General features: G+C 35.2%; 1 protein-coding gene across 2 annotated transcripts in view; it reads right to left on the minus strand.

Moving 5' to 3' along the window:
• Positions 1-21,379, minus strand: part of LOC138701185 (dnaJ homolog subfamily B member 6-B-like) — a 461,685-nt gene extending 440,306 nt beyond the window's left edge. For both annotated transcript variants that reach the window (XM_069827816.1, XM_069827814.1), the window contains exon 1: positions 21,224-21,379. The gene's annotated coding sequence lies outside the window, so the exon portion shown is untranslated. The remainder of the gene's footprint in view (positions 1-21,223) is intronic.
• Positions 21,380-21,626: the final 247 nt, after the last annotated feature.

The following is a 21,626-nucleotide window of genomic DNA, read 5'->3' on the forward strand; positions in this document are numbered from 1 at the left end:
TGAAACTTGCCTATAATGGTAATTAAGACGCTCGTATGAAAATGATGAAACTCGCTTGCGCTCGTTTCATAAACAAATATACTAGCGTCTTAATTACTACCATTATAGGCTCGTTGCATAATGTACTATTATTATTATTATTATTATTATTATTATTATTATTATTATTATTCAAAAGTTAAGAGTAGGAATACTACCGATACAAATCAGCAAACGGGAAAATATACAGGGTGGTTCTGTAAAAGCATCCAAAAATTAAACAAAATAGGGAGTGTTCTACAGAGTATTCTGAGATAGGGAACTTGGGGATTGCGAAGTCAGATTTAAGAGATATGAGCTTAAGCATATCTATTGCTATCGCTTACTGTTTTCTATATTACCTACATAGAAATTTTAAAACTTTTTTATTAGTGCTCAAATTAGAATACAGATTTAACAAATGATCATTCAACTTTTTGTTATGACTTGTGTCGGATTACTATCTGTTCTAATATTCCTCTCTATAAAGTAGGAAATAAACATTTTTCAAATTTTATGGAAAAGTATACTAGTAGAAAAATGTCCAATATGAAAACCACGCGAACTCATTACTTAGCAGATCATGTTATGAAAGAACTATAAACTTTATACGAGATAGTGTTGCTGACAAAAAACATATGGGTAGCCTATCGATATACCAGCCCTGGGCACAACGGGGAAATGGAACGGAACTCTGCAACCCCGTCCCATGTTCTTTCCGCTTACACTGCCTTATAACAAACGCACAGTGGGCACTGTGCATCAATGATGGATTTCAGGCGATCAGCGAGAGCCGAAAGTTCGTAAAGCTATTATGCAATCCGTCACTGAACAATGCTTAACTGTCGGTATACTCTTCTCAGCCGGGGAAGATGGACTGGGGATTAGGGGAAATCTGCAGTAACTCAATTGGGTTAATAGCGCTCAGTCCTGTGATATACAAAACGATCGATGCAGCTGGACAACATGTAGCAAATGTTGAGTTAGGCTACTGATGACGTACTGTCACTTGATAAACCCTGTAGAAAATTTCCTCTGACATCAGCAGTGGTACAAAAAGTAATTCATGGAATAATTGTTAATTTTTTTTTTGAGTTCTATGTCTCTTCTGTGGTCACATGCTAATGTTAAATGAGAGAACGTATTACTTTTCTTAACTACCTCTGCCCCTTACATGTAAAAAGTCGGAAGATCAAGATTCTGCACTCACTTGACTTGCTTTGCTCATGGCCTTCATAGACTGGCAAAAGTAGTTCCGAGCGACCGGCGTAGCTCAGGCGGTAGCGCGTTTGTCTGATCTGGAGTTGCACTCGGGCGTGTGTTCGATTCCCGCTTGGACTGATTACCTGGCTGGGTTTGTTCTGAGGTTTTCCTCAATTTGTAAGGAAAATGTCAGATAATAAATGGCGAATCCTCGGCCTTATCTCGCCGAATACCATCTCGCTATCACGACGCTAAGTTTCTAAATAAACGAGTAAAAAAAAAAGTAATTCGGGCTTATTACAAAGACAAACTGCGTGCATACCCCTGGCATTCTTACTTGTTCTACGTGCGTGTTGTTTAAATTATATCTACAGAGTGAACCGTCAGTAATGTCTTTAATTTCAAGGCGTTATTCTTTGAGATATTTGAAACAAAAACATGTAATACAATTTTATTTGCTTTTGTTTTCTTTTCGAGAAAAAAAAATTGTTTTATGTGAAACATTTCATAGCGTTGCGATGAAAGAGTAATGGAACGGAGAAAAATTCTCTCCGGCACCGGGATTTGAACCCGGGTTTTCAGCTCTAGGAACTTAAACTGAGACGATTCTGTCCGACACCGGGATGGGTATCCGGTGTGGCTTAGTGGATAAAGCATCAGCACGTAGAGCTGAAAACGCGGGTTCAAATCCCGGTGCCGGAGAGAATTTTTCTTTGTTCCATTACTCTTTCATAGTATGATGACGCAGAATATCTGCATGGAAATATCATATGTACTTCGGTACATTAAAATAATATATATGATATGCGTAAATCACTTCGTGATTTAAGACGCCGCTTATTCCGTCGGTTCCCGGCCTACTAGTCACTCATAACGAGTGCACCTCAGCACATATGTGGACTTCGGTCCTACGTTCGTAGACATCTATGACGTAGTGCAGAGGGCGGCCACTAGAGGGAACCCAGAGTTGGAACTTAAACTGAGAGGATTCTGTCTGACACCGGGATGGGTATCCGGTGTGGCTTAGTGGATAAAGCATCAGCACGTAGAGCTGAAAACCCGGGTTCAAATCCCGGTGCCGGAGAGAATTTTTCTCTGTTCCATTACTCTTTCATCGTATGATTACGCAGAATATCTGCATGGAAATATCATATGTACTTCGGTACATTAAAATAATATATATTTCATGGTGTGTTTTGGGGAAGCCATGGATTTAATTCCCAATATGCTCAGTCAATCTAAGAGAGGAATGGTGAAACACACAGCTGAAAACGCAGCAAAATGGAATGGAATCATGAATGCGTTGTTTATATTCTTGGAATCTGCAGTGGGTATTCACAAGAAAAGGAGGATCGTTACGGAGAAGAGACGACGCCAAGAAAGCAAAATCTTGTACTTTCTCACTCTGTACAACATGGGTATCAATAACGGCGAGAAGCGACTCCCACGACACACAATGGGAGCTTCCAACAAAGGTCCAAGCAGCACACTCAAGGCTGTGCTTTATGCGTACGTGGGTGAGATAGAGCTTGCTTGCCTCTGCACACTACATTGTCTCGCACGGCGGTAGATCGAATCCCGACACCATTAACCTTTCGAAGGGCAAGGTGTCAGACAGGTAGAGTGTCGCGGCTTAGAGAGCAAAGTCAAACGGAGATTTTTGTTTTGACATTGCCAAGTGCTGGTCTCGCGAGAGATTTATACCAACAAATACTTCTCTAAACTACAACGAGGATACATCTTGAATGTGGTTACCTATTGCCTAATTTGTATCGGTGAACATAAAAGAATTCCCCATTGAAAAGTCGTATAGAATTATAAATTTTCTGGAGCTAAATGACAGCTGTAAGCAGTATGGGATGAAGATAAATACAAAAGTCAATAATTAAGCGCAATTAAATTAGGAAGGTCTTGAAGAATTCGAGAGTTTTTTTAAATTTCCAGAGTGAAGCATCAATCCAATCGTGGAAACTTTATTAGAAGAGCACAATGGCTTCAGAAAAAACAGACGGTGCACAGGTGTCTTAATAACTTTACAAATTACTGAAAAAAGTTCCGTGAATTTAACGTACCTCATATTTGGTCTTTATTGATAATGAAAAGGTTTTTGACATAGTAAACAGACCAATGATTCGGAAAATATTGAATGCAAATGAAATGTCACATCTGTTTAAGGCCATACACAGTAGGGTGCATGTAAACACAAGGATAAAATTCAACATTAACCCGTAACGTACCTTATATTTGATCTTTATTGATAATGAAAAGGTTTCTGACATAGTAAACAGACCAATGATTCGGAAAATACTGAATGCAAATGAAATGTCACATCTGTTTAAGGCCATACAAAGTAGGGTGCATGTAAACACAAGGGTAAAATTCAACATTAACCCGTAACGTACCTTATATTTGATCTTTATTGATAATGAAAAGGTTTTTGACATAGTAAACAGACCAATGATTCGGAAAATATTGAATGCAAATGAAATGTCACATCTGTTTAAGGCCATACACAGTATGCATGTAAACACAAGGATAAAATTCAACATTAACCCGTAACGTATCTTATATTTGATCTTTATTGATAATGAAAAGGTTTTTGACATAGTAAACAGACCAATGATTCGGAAAATATTGAATGCAAATGAAATGTCACATCTGTTTAAGGCCATACACAGTAGGGTGCATGTAAACACAAGGATAAAATTCAACATTAACCCGTAACGTACCTTATATTTGATCTTTATTGATAATGAAAAGGTTTTTGACATAGTAAACAGACCAATGATTCGGAAAATACTGAATGCAAATGAAATGTCACATCTGTTTAAGGCCATACACAGTATGCATGTAAACACAAGGATAAAATTCAACATTAACCCGTAACGTACCTTATATTTGATCTTTATTGATAATGAAAAGGTTTTTGACATAGTAAACAGACCAATGATTCGGAAAATACTGAATGCAAATGAAATGTCACATCTGTTTAAGGCCATACACAGTATGCATGTAAACACAAGGATAAAATTCAACATTAACCCGTAACGTACCTTATATTTGATCTTTATTGATAATGAAAAGGTTTTTGACATAGCAAACAGACCAATGATTCGGAAAATATTGAATGCAAATGAAATGTCACATCTGTTAAAGGCCATACACAGTAGGGTGCATGTAAACACAAGGATAAAATTCAACATTAACCCGTAACGTATCTTATATTTGATCTTTATTGATAATGAAAAGGTTTTTGACATAGTAAACAGACCAATGATTCGGAAAATATTGAATGCAAATGAAATGTCACATCTGTTTAAGGCCATACACAGTAGGGTGCATGTAAACACAAGGATAAAATTCAACATTAACCCGTAACGTATCTTATATTTGATCTTTATTGATAATGAAAAGGTTTTTGACATAGTAAACAGACCAATGATTCGGAAAATATTGAATGCAAATGAAATGTCACATCTGTTAAAGGCCATACACAGTAGGGTGCATGTAAACACAAGGATAAAATTCAACATTAACCCGTAACGTATCTTATATTTGATCTTTATTGATAATGAAAAGGTTTTTGACATAGTAAACAGACCAATGATTCGGAAAATATTGAATGCAAATGAAATGTCACATCTGTTAAAGGCCATACACAGTAGGGTGCATGTAAACACAAGGATAAAATTCAACATTAACCCGTAACGTATCTTATATTTGATCTTTATTGATAATGAAAAGGTTTTTGACATAGTAAACAGACCAATGATTCGGAAAATATTGAATGCAAATGAAATGTCACATCTGTTTAAGGCCATACACAGTAGGGTGCATGTAAACACAAGGATAAAATTCAACATTAACCCGTAACGTACCTTATATTTGATCTTTATTGATAATGAAAAGGTTTCTGACATAGTAAACAGACCAATGATTCGGAAAATACTGAATGCAAATGAAATGTCACATCTGTTTAAGGCCATACAAAGTAGGGTGCATGTAAACACAAGGGTAAAATTCAACATTAACCCGTAACGTACCTTATATTTGATCTTTATTGATAATGAAAAGGTTTTTGACATAGTAAACAGACCAATGATTCGGAAAATATTGAATGCAAATGAAATGTCACATCTGTTTAAGGCCATACACAGTATGCATGTAAACACAAGGATAAAATTCAACATTAATCCGTAACGTATCTTATATTTGATCTTTATTGATAATGAAAAGGTTTTTGACATAGTAAACAGACCAATGATTCGGAAAATATTGAATGCAAATGAAATGTCACATCTGTTTAAGGCCATACACAGTAGGGTGCATGTAAACACAAGGATAAAATTCAACATTAACCCGTAACGTATCTTATATTTGATCTTTATTGATAATGAAAAGGTTTTTGACATAGTAAACAGACCAATGATTCGGAAAATATTGAATGCAAATGAAATGTCATATCTGTTAAAGGCCATACACAGTAGGGTGCATGTAAACACAAGGATAAAATTCAACATTAACCCGTAACGTATCTTATATTTGATCTTTATTGATAATGAAAAGGTTTTTGACATAGTAAACAGACCAATGATTCGGAAAATATTGAATGCAAATGAAATGTCACATCTGCTTAAGGCCATACACAGTATGCATGTAAACACAACGATAAAATTCAACATTAACCCGTAACGTATCTTATATTTGATCTTTATTGATAATGAAAAGGTTTTTGACATAGTAAACAGACCAATGATTCGGAAAATATTGAATGCAAATGAAATGTCACATCTGTTAAAGGCCATACACAGTAGGGTGCATGTAAACACAAGGATAAAATTCAACATTAACCCGTAACGTATCTTATATTTGATCTTTATTGATAATGAAAAGGTTTTTGACATAGTAAACAGACCAATGATTCGGAAAATATTGAATGCAAATGAAATGTCACATCTGTTTAAGGCCATACACAGTAGGGTGCATGTAAACACAAGGATAAAATTCAACATTAACCCGTAACGTATCTTATATTTGATCTTTATTGATAATGAAAAGGTTTTTGACATAGTAAACAGACCAATGATTCGGAAAATATTGAATGCAAATGAAATGTCACATCTGTTTAAGGCCTTACACAGTAGGGTGCATGTAAACACAAGGATAAAATTCAACATTAACCCGTAAGTAGTGAGGTATTTTCCTAGTAACGTAACTGGTGAGGTGGGGATTGCATTTACCCCAACTTAGAAACTTGTATCGTAGCACTCAGATAATCAAACTGAATTTTTAATTTATATAATCAAGTATTTTTGTTTTAACTAGGTTTTCTTCAAAATTAGGGAAGCAGGCAGCATAATAAGCAATGAAAAAAAATATACGAGTATCTCCGCACATTCACCTCGCGCAGGTTTCTTTTTCTTACAATGGCTGGGGTACTCACAGCCACCACCTCACCAATTACGGGTTAATAATAAAGTAATAATTTTAAATTAATAAACCAACCAAAGTTCTATTTATCACCGATATTCTAAAATTTGTATACCTCAAGAATAAAATAAATCAGTACATGACAGGAAACGCACAGTTAAATACGTAATTTATATGCAGTTTATCAAATAATTTTAACAGACACTGAAAATAATTCACAACGAGCTGTACATAAATTACGGAAAATTTAAAATCGATACAAATTAAAGACATCCACCAATAAAACGAAAACCATAGCTTCCATCGGATTAAAACCCACTCAGAAGAAAAACAGCGATAGATGAAGACATTATAGAGCAAGTGAATTCTTTCGATTACTTACGCTACAATCTCTCTTACACTTAAGACCAATATACTATAGTTTTGTTAATTCTGCCACAGAAGACGGTGATGTTATGTTAGTCATACAGAAAATGAAATTCATGTTCGTAAAAAATGCTGCTCGAAAGCAACATCATAAGTAGCAAAATTTGATTTGTTATATTGAATTATTTCAACGTTACAATTGCTTGTTTGATAAAATGTGTATATGATAACGTTATGCAATTTGTGTTCTTTTGTTTTGTGTGTTTTTGGAAAACATAATTTCAATTAATGCTTCGCCATAAATGTTGTAACTAAAACTTTGTGCATCCCTCGTGTTTATCGTACGGCTCGTCCTTCCCCCACATGTTTCCTGCACTTTGTTTACGTTTTCACTCTGCCTAAACGAGACGCTCTACTGTACATCAATAAAGGTGAGAGACACTAAAAAATAATTTGTGGGCAGACAGACAAGAACGAAGAATAAAAGTAAACAATTTGCAATCAGGGAGAGGAGTACGATAAGGATGTCCTTTATCACCTACCCTGTTCAACATCTATTTGGAGGATTTAGTGAAGAACTGTATTCAGAACATGGGAGAGGTGACAATAGGAGGAAGTAGAATAAAGTGCATAAGATTTTCTGATGATATGGTGATGTTAGCAGTAGAGGACATGATAATAAGGGACATGCTACTGGAGTTAAATGACAGCTGTAAGCAGTATGCGATGAAGATAAATGCAAAAAAGACTAAGATCATGGTTACCGGGATAAAAATGAAGAAGGTAAACGTGTGAATTCTAAGTGAGGCAGTAGAGCAAGTGGACAGCTTCAAATACTTGGAGTATACTATAAGCAGTAACATGAGCTGCTGCCAGGAAGTCAAGAGGATAGCAATGGCAAAGGAAGCTTTTAACTTAAAAAAGCATCTTCTGCGGAGCTCTGGAAAAAGAAATAACGAAGAGATTAGTGGAGTGCTTTGTGTGGAGAGTGAAATTGTATGGACATTACGACGAAGCCAAAAGAAACGACTTGAACCATTTTAAATATGGATATGGAGCAGAATAGAGCATGTGAAATGGACAGTCAGAATAAGAAATGAAGCTGTGTTGGAAAGAGTGAATAAACAAGAATGATGCTGAAACTGATCAGGAAGAGAAAAAGGAAATGGCTGGGTCACTGGCTGAGAAGAAATTGCCTATTGAAGGATTCACTGAAGGAATGGTGAGCGGGAAAAAAGTTCGGGGCAAAGACATCAGATGGTAGACGACATTAAGATATATGTATCATATGCGGAGACTAAGAAAAAGATTTTAAAAAATAGGAAAGATTGGCGAATGCTGGGTTTGTAGTGAAAGCACTGCCTTTGGGCAGAAAACTATGAAATGAAAAAAATGAACATTTGCAATTACAGGCTCGTTAAACCGGAAATGTATATAATATCCATCACCTTCGCAAGAACTTTGTTCCTCAATATTTATTAAACGAATTCTGATTCTCCAAAAGCACCGGTTTCAGAAATATCCACTGAGAGAATAAACTTGAAGTCTCCTTATGTCCTCTGGAAGTTTAGAAGGCGATAACAGGAATTCACAACGCTTAAGACAAAAATAACCCCGTTTTGCGTACACGACTTTCGTTACCTCTGCGTGCGAGCTATATGCAACCTCGGTCTATCATTTGTCACTGGTGAATACTTGGCAACGTCCTTATGAAAATACTGCCGCGTCTGTACTGTTCTGTAATTACTTGAGATAAGGTGTTCTACTTCTTGTGCTGTATGTACACTGCAAGACTTACAGTGATCTATCTTATCAAGCATTTTTCGTACCCATCTCTAGGAGGTAATGATTATGATACAGCATGTGAAATTTATGTTTTACAAAGCAACTGTTTTCATAGACCACTTTGGTTGTTCTGAGATCAGGCACCAATATTTCAGCCATTTTAACTGGTAACATAGTATGTTATAGGACTTGTAGGGCATGCGTTTTCATTACGTTTCAGGAAAAATATGTTGGTGTTTTTGGGCTGATGTTTTAGTGAAATACTGGGTTGGTGCTGAGAGGATAAAAAGAAAGGAGGGAGCACTCCAAGCAAATATGCTTGATATCGGTGCGACGGATATGACGTCACACTACGCTTTCTACGCCCCATAATCCTCCGCGAAATACCGCCAATCGCCAAATATTAAATTGCTACTATCGGTTTCGGTCATACGTAAACGGTTTAGAATGGATGCGGGGGTAACAGGAGTATTAACAGATTACTGCATCAATGTAAATTTCATTGTATATTTATTAAAAGTGTTACGGTTGTGCCACGACTGGACATTTCATTTCCACATTCTTTCTTTTATCAAGAAGGATGTTGGCACTCCTTCACATGTTAAAGCATACGGGAACATATCAACGAATATATTCTACAGTTGAGCCGAACAGAATATTAGTTTATTTATAAAAAAAATAACACCTGCTGAACTTGACTACACTTTTGAAATATTCACAACACGAAACAATTTGTAATCGTAATAATATGAACAAAATGCTGATAAACACACCGGAAAAAGAGATGAACTATGGGTAATTTGACGGCCATACTAGTACACCTTTTTGGTTCCACCGTTTCAAGTTTGTGGCCCAGGGTTGGGTAGGTGCATAAGTTCCTAATGTTTTTATTTCGCGTGTTAGTATCAGGTTGCTATGAGTTTATTTATCAATTGTCATTTTTTTATTTGAAGTTCAATTGTTGTGCTTGAGTTTACATATTGAAGTTTTCATTTTTGAAGGTAGTGAGTGGAACCGTGGACGCTAGAAAATAGAGTGTCAAGTGGAGAAAGTGGAACATTTCCGACATATTCTTCTTTTTTAGTTCAATAGAGGGGCGAAAGCAGCAGAGGCGGCCAAAAACATTTGCACCGTGTATGGGGACAATGCTATCGGAGAGAGCACGGCAAGAAAATGGTTTTCTCGTTTTAAGGAGGGACGTTTTGACATTAGTGACACTCCACGTTCAGCAAGACCTTCGGGGTTTGATGAAGACGGTTTAAACACATTAAGCCACAATGATCCATGTCAATGTACCCGAGAACTGGCAAATTTGATGAACTGAGACCATTCCACCATCGTGCGACATTTGCATTCAATGGGCAAGGTTAAAAAATCACATGTATGGGTACCACATGCTCTAAGCCAAAACCACAAAAATCAGCGGGTGGCCATATGTGCATCTTTACTTGCTCGTCATAGATTGATTCGTGAACAACATCGAACATTCTTATTCAATATCGTTACTGGTGAAGAGAAATGGTGTCTTTATGCTAACATAAGAAAAAGAAAGGAATGGTTGAACCCGAACAAAAAAGCAATTCCCAGTACAAGGGCCACCGCGCATCCACAAAAGATAATGTTATGCATCTGGTAGAACTGCGAGGTTGTCTTGTACTATGAATTGCTTCCCCGAGGTGTAACTATCACTGCCGGCATTTATTGCCACTAACTGAGACGTCTTGACCACGAAATCGAAGAAAATCGACCAACAAGACTGAGCGAAGTGATGCTACTCCACGACAACGTCCGTCGGCACTCTGCTAACCTGACAAAAAACACTATCCATGAGTTGGGTTGGGAAGTCATTCCGCACCCACCTTATTCACCTGATCTTGCGCCCTCAGATTTTCACCTTTTCCGCTCTCTATCGGACAACCTTCAAAGAACTTCCTTTCGGATGAAAATGCACTCCGATCATGGCTTGACGACTTCTTTAACTCAAAACCACGCGATTTCTATAGGTTTGGAATCGAAAAACAAATCTAGCGTTGACTGACTGTTGTAAATAGTGAAGGACAACATACTATTGATGATTAACTTATCTCTTATGTGTAATTGATATGTTTAATAAACTTATGAAAATCGCTACGGAATTATGCACCAACCTAATATTAACTTTTTCCAATAAAATGTAATAAGAAAAACGCTCCAAATTAGAGTTTTTCTCGAAATACTTGATTTAGAGGCACGCATTACTGATGTTGAGCTGGGAAAATCTGTACAAATCATAATTGCCAACAGCAAGAGATTAGAGAAAACAATCTGAATCATTCATCTCGTTATAAAGAGTGATTCAAAAGTCTGACTACATAGACAAACTCAGAGTGCAAACAGCGAAATATGGTAAGAGGGGAAAGTTGTTGGAAATATGCAGATTGCAATCTCATGTGCTTGAATTTTCAACATAGAATACATTGTTGAGGCTGTACACTAGTACGACACACACGCCAGACCCAATACTGCTAAATTAGTGGCTTTTCCACTAGTTCTAGTTTTATATACGTATTATTTAACGGACAAAAATAGTTAACATGCAGAGTTTGGCGCTTATTTAACTTCTCACAGCGGAAAGAAACATTTCTTTACATTGATAGCATAAAAATTCAGAGGAATTTCATTCTTGGATGCCAGTTTTCCCTGAACTTATATTGACAACACTGCTAATTATCATCATGTCGTAACTTACGCGATACACTATGGTCATTTCGATAACGTAAATGCCCCCATCAAGAACGAAACATGTGACAACAGACCATTTACCTTCTAATTGAGGCTCGTACCAGTGTACAATCACAACGGTGCATTCTATGTTGAAAATTCAAGCACGTTAGATTCATAACTACTGTACCTACATATTTCTGACAACTTTCTGCTCTTTCCATTTCTGCAGTAATAACGGAGTTTGTCTATGTCGTCGGACTTTTGAATCACCCTGTATAGGCCACAAGTATCATTCCACAGACATTCGTAGCGCAACTAACAGATTTTCAAAATTAAAACTCACTAAAGATGTCAAAGATTGGTTATTTAACAAAAAAAAAAAGGTTATACAGCAGTCAACAAGAAACTGTTAAGTATTTTAAAACCGTAACAATTAAGTGCAATAGCCTTTCCGTTGAAATAACATGTAATAAAAAAATAAAATATTCTTATGTCACGCAAAGAAAATAAAAATTATGATTAAAAATGAAGACATTATTACAAAAACAACCCTAGCCGATTTTTAATGAAATTGAGTTAAGGATACAGTTGCTACTATTTGAAATATTTATAGACTCCGAAAACGACCCATGTCAGGTGCAATAGCCACAAGGATAAACACCAATTTACGAAAACAGCTGACATGTGTTGTTCTTTTTATTTTTTCTTGTTCTTCTGAAAAAAAAAAAAAAAAAAAACAATTTTGACAAGGGCTGATTTTGTAATAATGTATTCAAATGTGTTTAATCTACAGTCTTTCAAGGCCAGTTATTTTCATAAGAATTTCATTTCCAATCAGTGTCTTGAGACATGGACTGTTACAGCTTAAAATCTGTAAACTCTTCGATCATGGGTAATTAAGAACAAGAAAGACATTTTTAGCTTATTACGTAAAAATTAACCTAACCATCATATGTACAATTTATGTAAAAATGGACATATCTATCCATCTGTGGTGAAGTAATAACACAGTCTAGTACATACAGTCATGAAGCTTGAGGTGACTTTTTGCATTTCTCGCGATACAATGCTTAAAGCGGTTAGCAACTGAGAGTACTAAGAACAATAGACTGTCCCGGTACTAATTCGCATTGTCTGTCATGAGGCGATAGTAGCGATCCTAGTGGCTAGCAACTAAAGTTCAACTGTCATTGAATGCACATTCCTTATGTATGAGCTTCGTGACAGTATATACTACACTATGGTAATACTAACTACATTCAGTACATGCTATTGGTTACATTAATAAAGTCGTAATTTCCGATTAGCCGTCATAATTATATAAAAGGCCAACGGATTCTCGGATATTGCCAATAAATTGAATGCATAGCGATTATTATTATTATTATTATTATTATTATTATTATTATTATTATTATTATATTATCATTACTACTACTACTACTATTATTATTATTATTATTATTATTATTATTATCATTATTATTATTATTATTTATAGATTTCAAAAAGGCATATGACTCGGTTAAGAGAGAAATTGTATATAACATTCTTATTGAATTTGGTATTCTCAAGAAATCTGTTCGATTACCGGTAATTAAAATGTGTTTCAGTGAAACATACAGCAGAGTCCGTATAGGACAGTTTCTGCCTACGCTTTTCCAATTCACTGCGGGCTAAAGCACTAGCATCTTTACTTTTCAATTTTATTCCAGAATATGCCATTAGGAAAGTCCAGGAAAAAAGAGAGTATGAAACTGAACGGGTTACATGTTTATGTGCATAACGTGATTTGTTAGGAGAAAACCCACAAACTTTTAGGGAAAACACGGGAATTTTACTTGAAGCAATTAATGAGATACGTTTGGAAGTAAATCCCGAAAAGATAAAGTATATGCTTATGACTCGTGACGAAAACATAGTACGAAATGGAAATATAAGAATTGGAAATTTAACCTTTGAAAAGGTGGAAAAATTCAAATACCTTGGAGCAACAGTAACAAATATAAATGACATTCGAGAGGAAATTAAATGCGGAATAAATACGGGAAATGTCTGCTATTATTCTTTGTCATCCAGTTTGCTTTCAAAAAAACTGAAAGTTAAAATTTATAAAACAGTTATATTACCGGTACCGGTTGTTCTGTATGGTTGTGAAACTTGGACTCTCACTTTGAGAGAGGAATAGAGGTTAAGAGTGTTCGAGAATAAGGAGCTTTGGAAAATATTCGAGGCTAAAGGGATGAAGTTACAGAAAAATTGAGAAAGTTACACAACGCAGGACTGCACCCACTGTACTCTTCACCTAACATAATTAGGAACATTACATCCAGACGTTTGAGATGGGCAGAGCATGTAGCACACATGGGTGAATCCAGAAATGCATATAGAGTGTTAGCTGGAAGACCTGAGGAAGAAAGACCTTTGGGGAGGCAGAGACGTAGATGGGTCGATAATATTAACCTGAATTTACAAAAAAAAAAAAGGTAAAGATATCCCCGTAATATTCCATGAAGGCACTTGGGGGGCATGGAGGTAGAACCCCATGCTTTCCATGATCTCGGCACTAGAATGAGGTGGTGTGGTCGGCACCACGCATAACCTGAATTTATATTTTTAAAAAATTTAAAAAAAAACTGGTCACATAATCATTCTGGGAATCCAAAATTCCCAAATCAAGTATTCACAGAAAATCAAAATTTGGGGACAATTTTTCCCCTGGGGTCCCAAAATTTTAAATTTTATTTTTAATTCAGGTACAGATAATGCCCCCCAAGTGCCTTCATGGCATGTTACGGGGATACCTTTACCTTTTACCTTTTACAGATATGTTTCAAAAATAATATTCTCCATTTCTATCACAATGAATTTTTCAAAATATTTAAAAGTATCGAAGACATTCCAAACAAGAAAAAAAGTCCACACCTGTGGAGTAACGGTCAGCGCGTCTGGCTGCGAAACCAGGTGGCCCGGGTTCGAACCCCGGTCGGGGCAAGTTACCTGGTTGAGGTTTTTTCCGGGGTTTTCCCTCAACCCAATACGAGCAAATGCTGGGTAACTTTCGGTGCTGGACCCCGGACTCATTTCACCGGCATTATCACCTTCATATCATTCAGACGCTAAATAACCCAATAAAATAAAAATAAAAAATAAAATAAGAAAAAAAGAAACAATGTACACTATAATGTGCACCAGACCTGAAGGGGTTAAAATGGATTTGAGGGAGATATGATTCTAGGGAATGGATTAATCTTGCTCAGGATAGGGACCGATGGTGGGCTTAGGTGAGGGTGGCAATGAACCTCCGGGTTCTTTAAAAGCCAATTGTAATTATATTATTATTATTATCATCATTATTATTATAAACATGTTGCGGTTGGTTAGCAGATTAAAAAAGTTACACAAAAAATAAATAAAACAATTATTAACAACAATCATCGACATCACCACATTCACTATTATTTTCATCTGTTGCAGGACTGTTGTACAGCTTATTGATTGAATAATTTATTATAATTATATTCTCAGAAACTGGCAGGAGATTTACATCAACTTCGCCGAAGGACAGGGTATTTTGAACCTTTTTCTTGTGCTTTTATATTGCCTCAAGCGGTAGCCTTGCTAATCGCAAGACATGAACGTCAGTCGTTTGTGTACAATCCTATGATAGCTGGGACAGGACAAAACGTCCAACTTTAATTACTATATCGTCAAATACGTCTGTTAAGACATGCCAGCTACATTTCACATTCCTATACATGTAGTTCAACCAAGGCAACCAACAGTCGAGTTAATAAAGCCTACTGACATTAAAACCGGTACGGATAATCCCAAGCTGAGAAGCCTTCTTCATTGAGATTACTGATCACACAAACCGGCGACACAACTAACTACAAGCCAAGAAAACGTCAGCGACATACCTTCTTGCCCATGAATAACCTTCTCGCTTCCCTATACGTGGTTAACCTTGAAACGATACCCAAATATAAACTACACAACACAGACTAGTTATACAAGTTAAAAGACATCACCACAACTCGTCACCCCCACGAGTAGTCGCCTTTCTGCATTGTTTGCAGATTTCAGATGAGAAACGTTCTTCTCTCAGACTTCATTCTCTCATTGTAATATGGTATTCATTGCACTGTAAACTTCAATGGAATGTCGACATATTAAATATTAAAGTTAATTAACAGTCTTTCCAAGTCAGTACAAACCAAGGAGGTAATATTTACTTCACACCCTCTAAACAATTACTATTCAGAACTGTCATGTAGGGCTGGGAAATATTTGAAATACATGTACCGGTATTTAAAATATATTTTTATTTTGTAATTTAAAAGGATTTTCGAAAGTATTTCATATTTGTTATTTCTTCTTCTTCATCATCATCATCATCATCATCATCATCATCATCATGAAAATGAGCAATGATAACCATCGTGTATTGTTCTAGTTCTTAACAAGATATATCTAAAACTGCCTTCACAAACACACAGCTCACTTCGTCATGAAAATTAACCACACATGCAATCAAATATGCTGGTTCCAGTCCTTAGCGCACATGTTTAATTTGAGGGTACATTTTCCCTTTCGTATCAAACAACGATCATCAAATATTCTTACATAAACTCGAAAGAATTCAAATCCGGTGACAGTTCAGACCGAGATGTAGAGAAATTATACCTGCAACTAATCCAACGTCCAGGAAAGGTTTCGAACATTTGTAGACTTTTAAATTGCATGGAATGTAACTTCAGGATAATAATAATAATAATAATAATAATAATAATAATAATAATAATAATAATAATAATAATAATATCATTATTACACTGAAGACTTTGTCTTCTGCGCTAGCTGTTCTCTGTTTTTTATCGATTTTTTGTGGTTGGTTAATTGCGATATACGACTATTTCGATATATTTTTGTTTTGGAAGTGTTGGGGTTTCAATTTGTTTCTTTAATGTAGAAATGTGATTGGTTTTATTTAAATTTCGTAAGTTTCTTCTCGTGTTTTCTGTACCACCTGTTTTGTGGTAAGCAGTAATTGTAAGAAGTTGGTTACATTCAATGTTTCTTATGTGTTTGAGGATGGACGTTGTTGTTGGTTGAAGTGGATTTCAATGAATTTCGTCTTCTTCGTTTGTGTTCGATGAAGAGGTGTTCAGTTCTCGTGTGGAATTTAATTTGTCTTTATTCTTGGGAATATGTGCTTCTTGGACATTGATATTTATTTTTGTCAGCATAGTTAAATGAGTTATATATTTACTTCATTATTTATTTTGTTTTGTTTAAGTCTCACAATAAAACTGTCTGCTTAAACTGGTAAGTTTATTATTTTATTTATTTGTATGTTTTTCATTCATGTATTTTTGTGTTACTTTTTTTTAGTTATTTTATTATTAATTTGTTGTTTGTATTTAGAACAGGGAGTTCAGTAATTTTACAAATGCACAAATCATTGGTCTTTATAAGTTTTATAGTACTGCATTATTTGTGAGCTGTGATTGGTAGAAGGAAACTGCATGAAAAAAAACAACACAAATATCAGGGACACCTGCACCACATTAGGCATTAATTCATTAACTAGATAATTAATTATAACGTGGCCACTTTGCAACTGCAATATTATAATAATAATCTCCATTTCATTCAGACGCTAGATGACCATAGCAGTCGATAAAGCGTCGTAAATTAAACCAATAAAAAACTAAACTCTGCTTACATTTGAACAAAGAAAGTTAAGGCTTAACATTTGAGACAGAGAATGTAATTTAAAAATTCAGAGTTTATGGCAGTAAGTTAATATGTGTGCGCGCGTGCGTGTGTGTGTGTATAGGGGTGTATTTGAGGTCTGACAATGCAAAGGTACTATTTTTCCAGGCCGGGCGGCACCAGGGCACTTTTATGATTTTCATTTTATCGTCAAATTTTGTATTTATAAAAAATTGTTTCATTCATATTTAAAGAATTCCGTAGTGAGGTCTACTGCCTGGTCCTAACAATCTCTTTATCTAGATTCGAACTCATGTATTTTCTTCTCACATTCCACAAATATTCCTCTAGAGATGATGATGATGATGATGATGATGATGATGATGATGATGATGATGATGATGATGATGAGTACGACGACGCAGACAACTATTGCCAGCACTACTGAAATCCTAGAGCCAGGGTACTTTCTTTTTTAAATATATATATACCGGTAATTATATAGATGTAATTCAAGAAATGGTCAATTTTTATTACTCTACTGCCACTTCCAATGGACTCCTAACGAATATTCACACGTTTATCACTCGGATTGTGGCGCTGTAAATCAATTTAGAACACTTTTATCTCAGCCACGACACATTTCAATTTTTATTGTAAAATATAAATGCAATTATCACTACAATGACACAACAATTCTTGCAGATAGCACAGAAAAAACTTCGAAAACTTTATTAACAGAATAGCAGTTTCACTTCACTTCCACTAGATGACTCTTGAGTTCCAGCAGAGGCGTAGCAGGGATGCCAATATCGGCAAACGAAATGAAACTGTGAGAAATGTTACAACAGGTGTGCTAAACGTTAGGAATGTTACAATAGGTGTGTAGCAGGTTAGGTTAGGTTTTGTTAGATGTGTAAGATAATATGAATGGTTACCACAGTTGGCGACACTGCAATCATTCTCCCACTCCACCTCAAATAACGTTACAACGACGAAATATGGCCGCCTTCTTCCTTCAAGTACGACGATTTTCCTATATAAGTAAGGAACCTATTTAGGGTGGGTTGGGTGGTACCACAGCCCTCCCAGTGATCACATCGAGTTTCTACTACTCCACACTACAAAACTAAAGTAGGCTATTTTCAGTGTTTGTTTTTAATTTCCTATAATGGCAGTACAGTAATAAAAATTCACCCAAGAAATATTTAAAGAAACTGGATGATTAAAGAAATAGTAGTACAAAGTCACCATTTTCAACGTAGACTACTAATAAGGAATTGTAAAAATTCAAAATGATGAAGTAGAGTAATTAATTTAATCAGAAACTAATGGTATTACATATTTAATTTCCTTATGTGTATGTACTAAAAATATACGAGTAGTACCTATCCATAATCAATTACTAAGGCCAGAAACAAATATCTATGTTATATTATGTTAATTTCATATTAAATTACAATTTTAAGCTACAAAGGCTAATCAAGAAACACTAGAATGATAATTTGGCAATAATGTTACTGCTTGGGAAATGGAAGTATTACTCAACCAAAGCCAGTGGAGTCCTGCTGCCCGGAGCGCCACTTGTACTGCTTCTGCATTCGTATAGCTTCATCGCTATAGTTCACATTATGCCCGCGCCTCCACTCGCTTCGGTCGAGTTATACTACTAAGAGAAAACCTGCCCTGCAATAGCTCTGCCAAAACATAAATCTCGTTAGGCACAGAAACTGCAAATCCCTTTATGAAAAATGCTCAAATAAATTAACTATGATTAGACTTCTGTGAAAGAACATTTTTAATCTTTACAAAGATTTTACTACAATTTCTGAAGTATCAGACGAAACTGAAGCAAATCTAATCTAATTAGGCCGAAACCAAAATAACTTTTCTAACGTAATTTCATCTTCTCTCACAATTTACATATAGTAGCTAATTGAAGTTTTAATTGGTTATTTAATGACGCTATATCGACGAGGTTGTCCGTGAGAATGGTTATAGCGAAATAGTATCTAGCGAGATGAGTCCAAGAATTCATTGTGGGATTACCTGACATTCGCCTTACATTGCGGAAAACTTCAGAAAAATCCCAACCATGTAATTACTTAAGAAACACTAAAAATTATGAGATAACACAGTCTCTTATAGAAGTGAAGTACATTACTCCTTCACTTTCAGAATTGACATTTGAGTTTAAATTTTACATAATAATAATAATAATAATAATAATAATAATAATAATAATAATAATAATAGAACGAGTTGGTGCAGACGGTAGCATTTGTGACTCTTATTCGGGAGGTCCCGGTTTCAAATCCCGTGGCCGGTCAATCTGACTGGGGTTTTTCATGGTTTTTTTCAGTCACAAAGGCAAATGCCTGACTGGAAATTTACATACCGTCTCAATCATCAATATCATAAACATTAATCCAAGTCTGAAATCAGTTAGGTATATGAACACAAGCCATGTACAACACACAACAGAAACAGGAACTAAACAATAGTAACAACGATCTACTGGTATATCCACAGATCCTAACACGCGATATGACCACAGATATTAAACGTTTCACAAGGTATAATAACAACAAACGTAGGCCTGTTTACGCTTAAGTAGCAAGCCTATAAAATCTTGATAAAATTTTACCTCGAGACTCTTCTTTAAGTTAAATACCATATAGGCTATATTTTATCAAAATTACTTGAAATCAACTTCTCAAATATAGGCCTATAGAATAAAATTCTAGCGACTTAGTAAAAGAGATTAGGCCTACTATGAACACTCATTCAGTAGGCTAAGTTAATTCAAACTTTTTTTAACTCGTCACATTTCAAACAAACATCAGGGAAAATTATTATTATTATTATTATTATTATTGCAGTATAAGCTCAATCCCTTCTTACATGGCCTTTGCACTCTATATACAGGTAAACTGAGTGAATTTATTTGTTACTGATAGTGATATGTCTTCACTTTTCACTTAGACTACATCTAAACGAATATTCAGAAATCATTTATATGTAGCTGAAATACGTCAAAACATATTTTGGTTCAAACACAATCATGCAATTATCAATTTTTTTTGTATAAGACCACAATTTTTTTTCTGTACCATACCCTACTGAAACTTAATAATTACAGACAGAAAATAGACCTTGATACTTATTTTTCAATCGCATCTACATCTGTATTATGCACGAAGATGTAGCTTATAGGGCTATGAATGTTTTAAAATAAATATTTGGGTATGATATTACAGCACACAATATGATTATGCGGTTTCAGGTAGCAAATGGATTAGAAACACTGAACAGCCTGACAAACCATAATAGTGTTTTATATTAACCATGACCTCAATCCAAAATTGCTATAGTCTAATCAGAAAGGGAAGGGGAAGCTCAAAGAAAAGTGAAATGTAAGTGAAAACGCGAAGCTTGCAGACGATGCATTATGTAACTGTGACAACCAACATCGATGTTCTTGGATATCAGAAGTATAATATTGCACCTAGATGTACACCATTTGGCGGGCTAATAGTGTTGTAATAACGTCGGAAACTTCTGAACAGTAGTAAAACGAAGTTCCACTGATTGTGAAACTCACTGAATAACTAAAATATCTCCTTTTTTTTTTTACTGTGTACATATTACAGAAACTATTTACACAAGTGAAAAAACAGTCTATGAAATGACTGTTTGTTAAGAAAAATTATCGTACCTACCAAACACTGTGTAAAGAAGACGATTGTAATAAATTGTTTGCACAAGCAAAAAGTATAGGTAAGGTAAATTAAATAATTTAAAAAAAAAGCACACACATTTAATGGCTGGATTTTATGAAGTACAATAAAAGATCCAGCATAAATAAATACAAAAATGTGCTCCCATGAAAATGTTATCTAATTCGAATATTTTTAATGTGCACGTTTATTTGGTTACTATAGCCTGATATTATGCCCAACAGAGACCTTGATATTTTATGACAATGGATAATACTCACGATAAATTGCGTGTACAACACCGTGATGTAAATCGCACTAGAATTCTAGCAAGATATTAGAAAATATCACAACATTCAATTTATAGCAGACAATGGATCAAAAACACAGAACACACACCAAGCATAACGAACGTTACGTTACTTATTTTAACGCCAGAGAGAAGCACTTCACAATGTTAATTGAACAAGAAACAGTACTATCTCTTTGGTAGTATCCAATAACCTTAAATATGTATACCACAATACGAAAGTTAATTTATTAACAGTTGCATTATATTTCTTATATAAAAGTTAACAACAAACACAACCGGATCCCCACAACCGTTATTAATTATAAATTCTTATGAATTACTATACACATTTCTGTTTCATATTGACTGAAACGTGTGTTCGTTTGCAAATA

Source organism: Periplaneta americana, chromosome 6 (genome assembly GCF_040183065.1).
Source record: "Periplaneta americana isolate PAMFEO1 chromosome 6, P.americana_PAMFEO1_priV1, whole genome shotgun sequence".
Lineage (NCBI taxonomy): Eukaryota > Metazoa > Arthropoda > Insecta > Blattodea > Blattidae > Periplaneta > Periplaneta americana.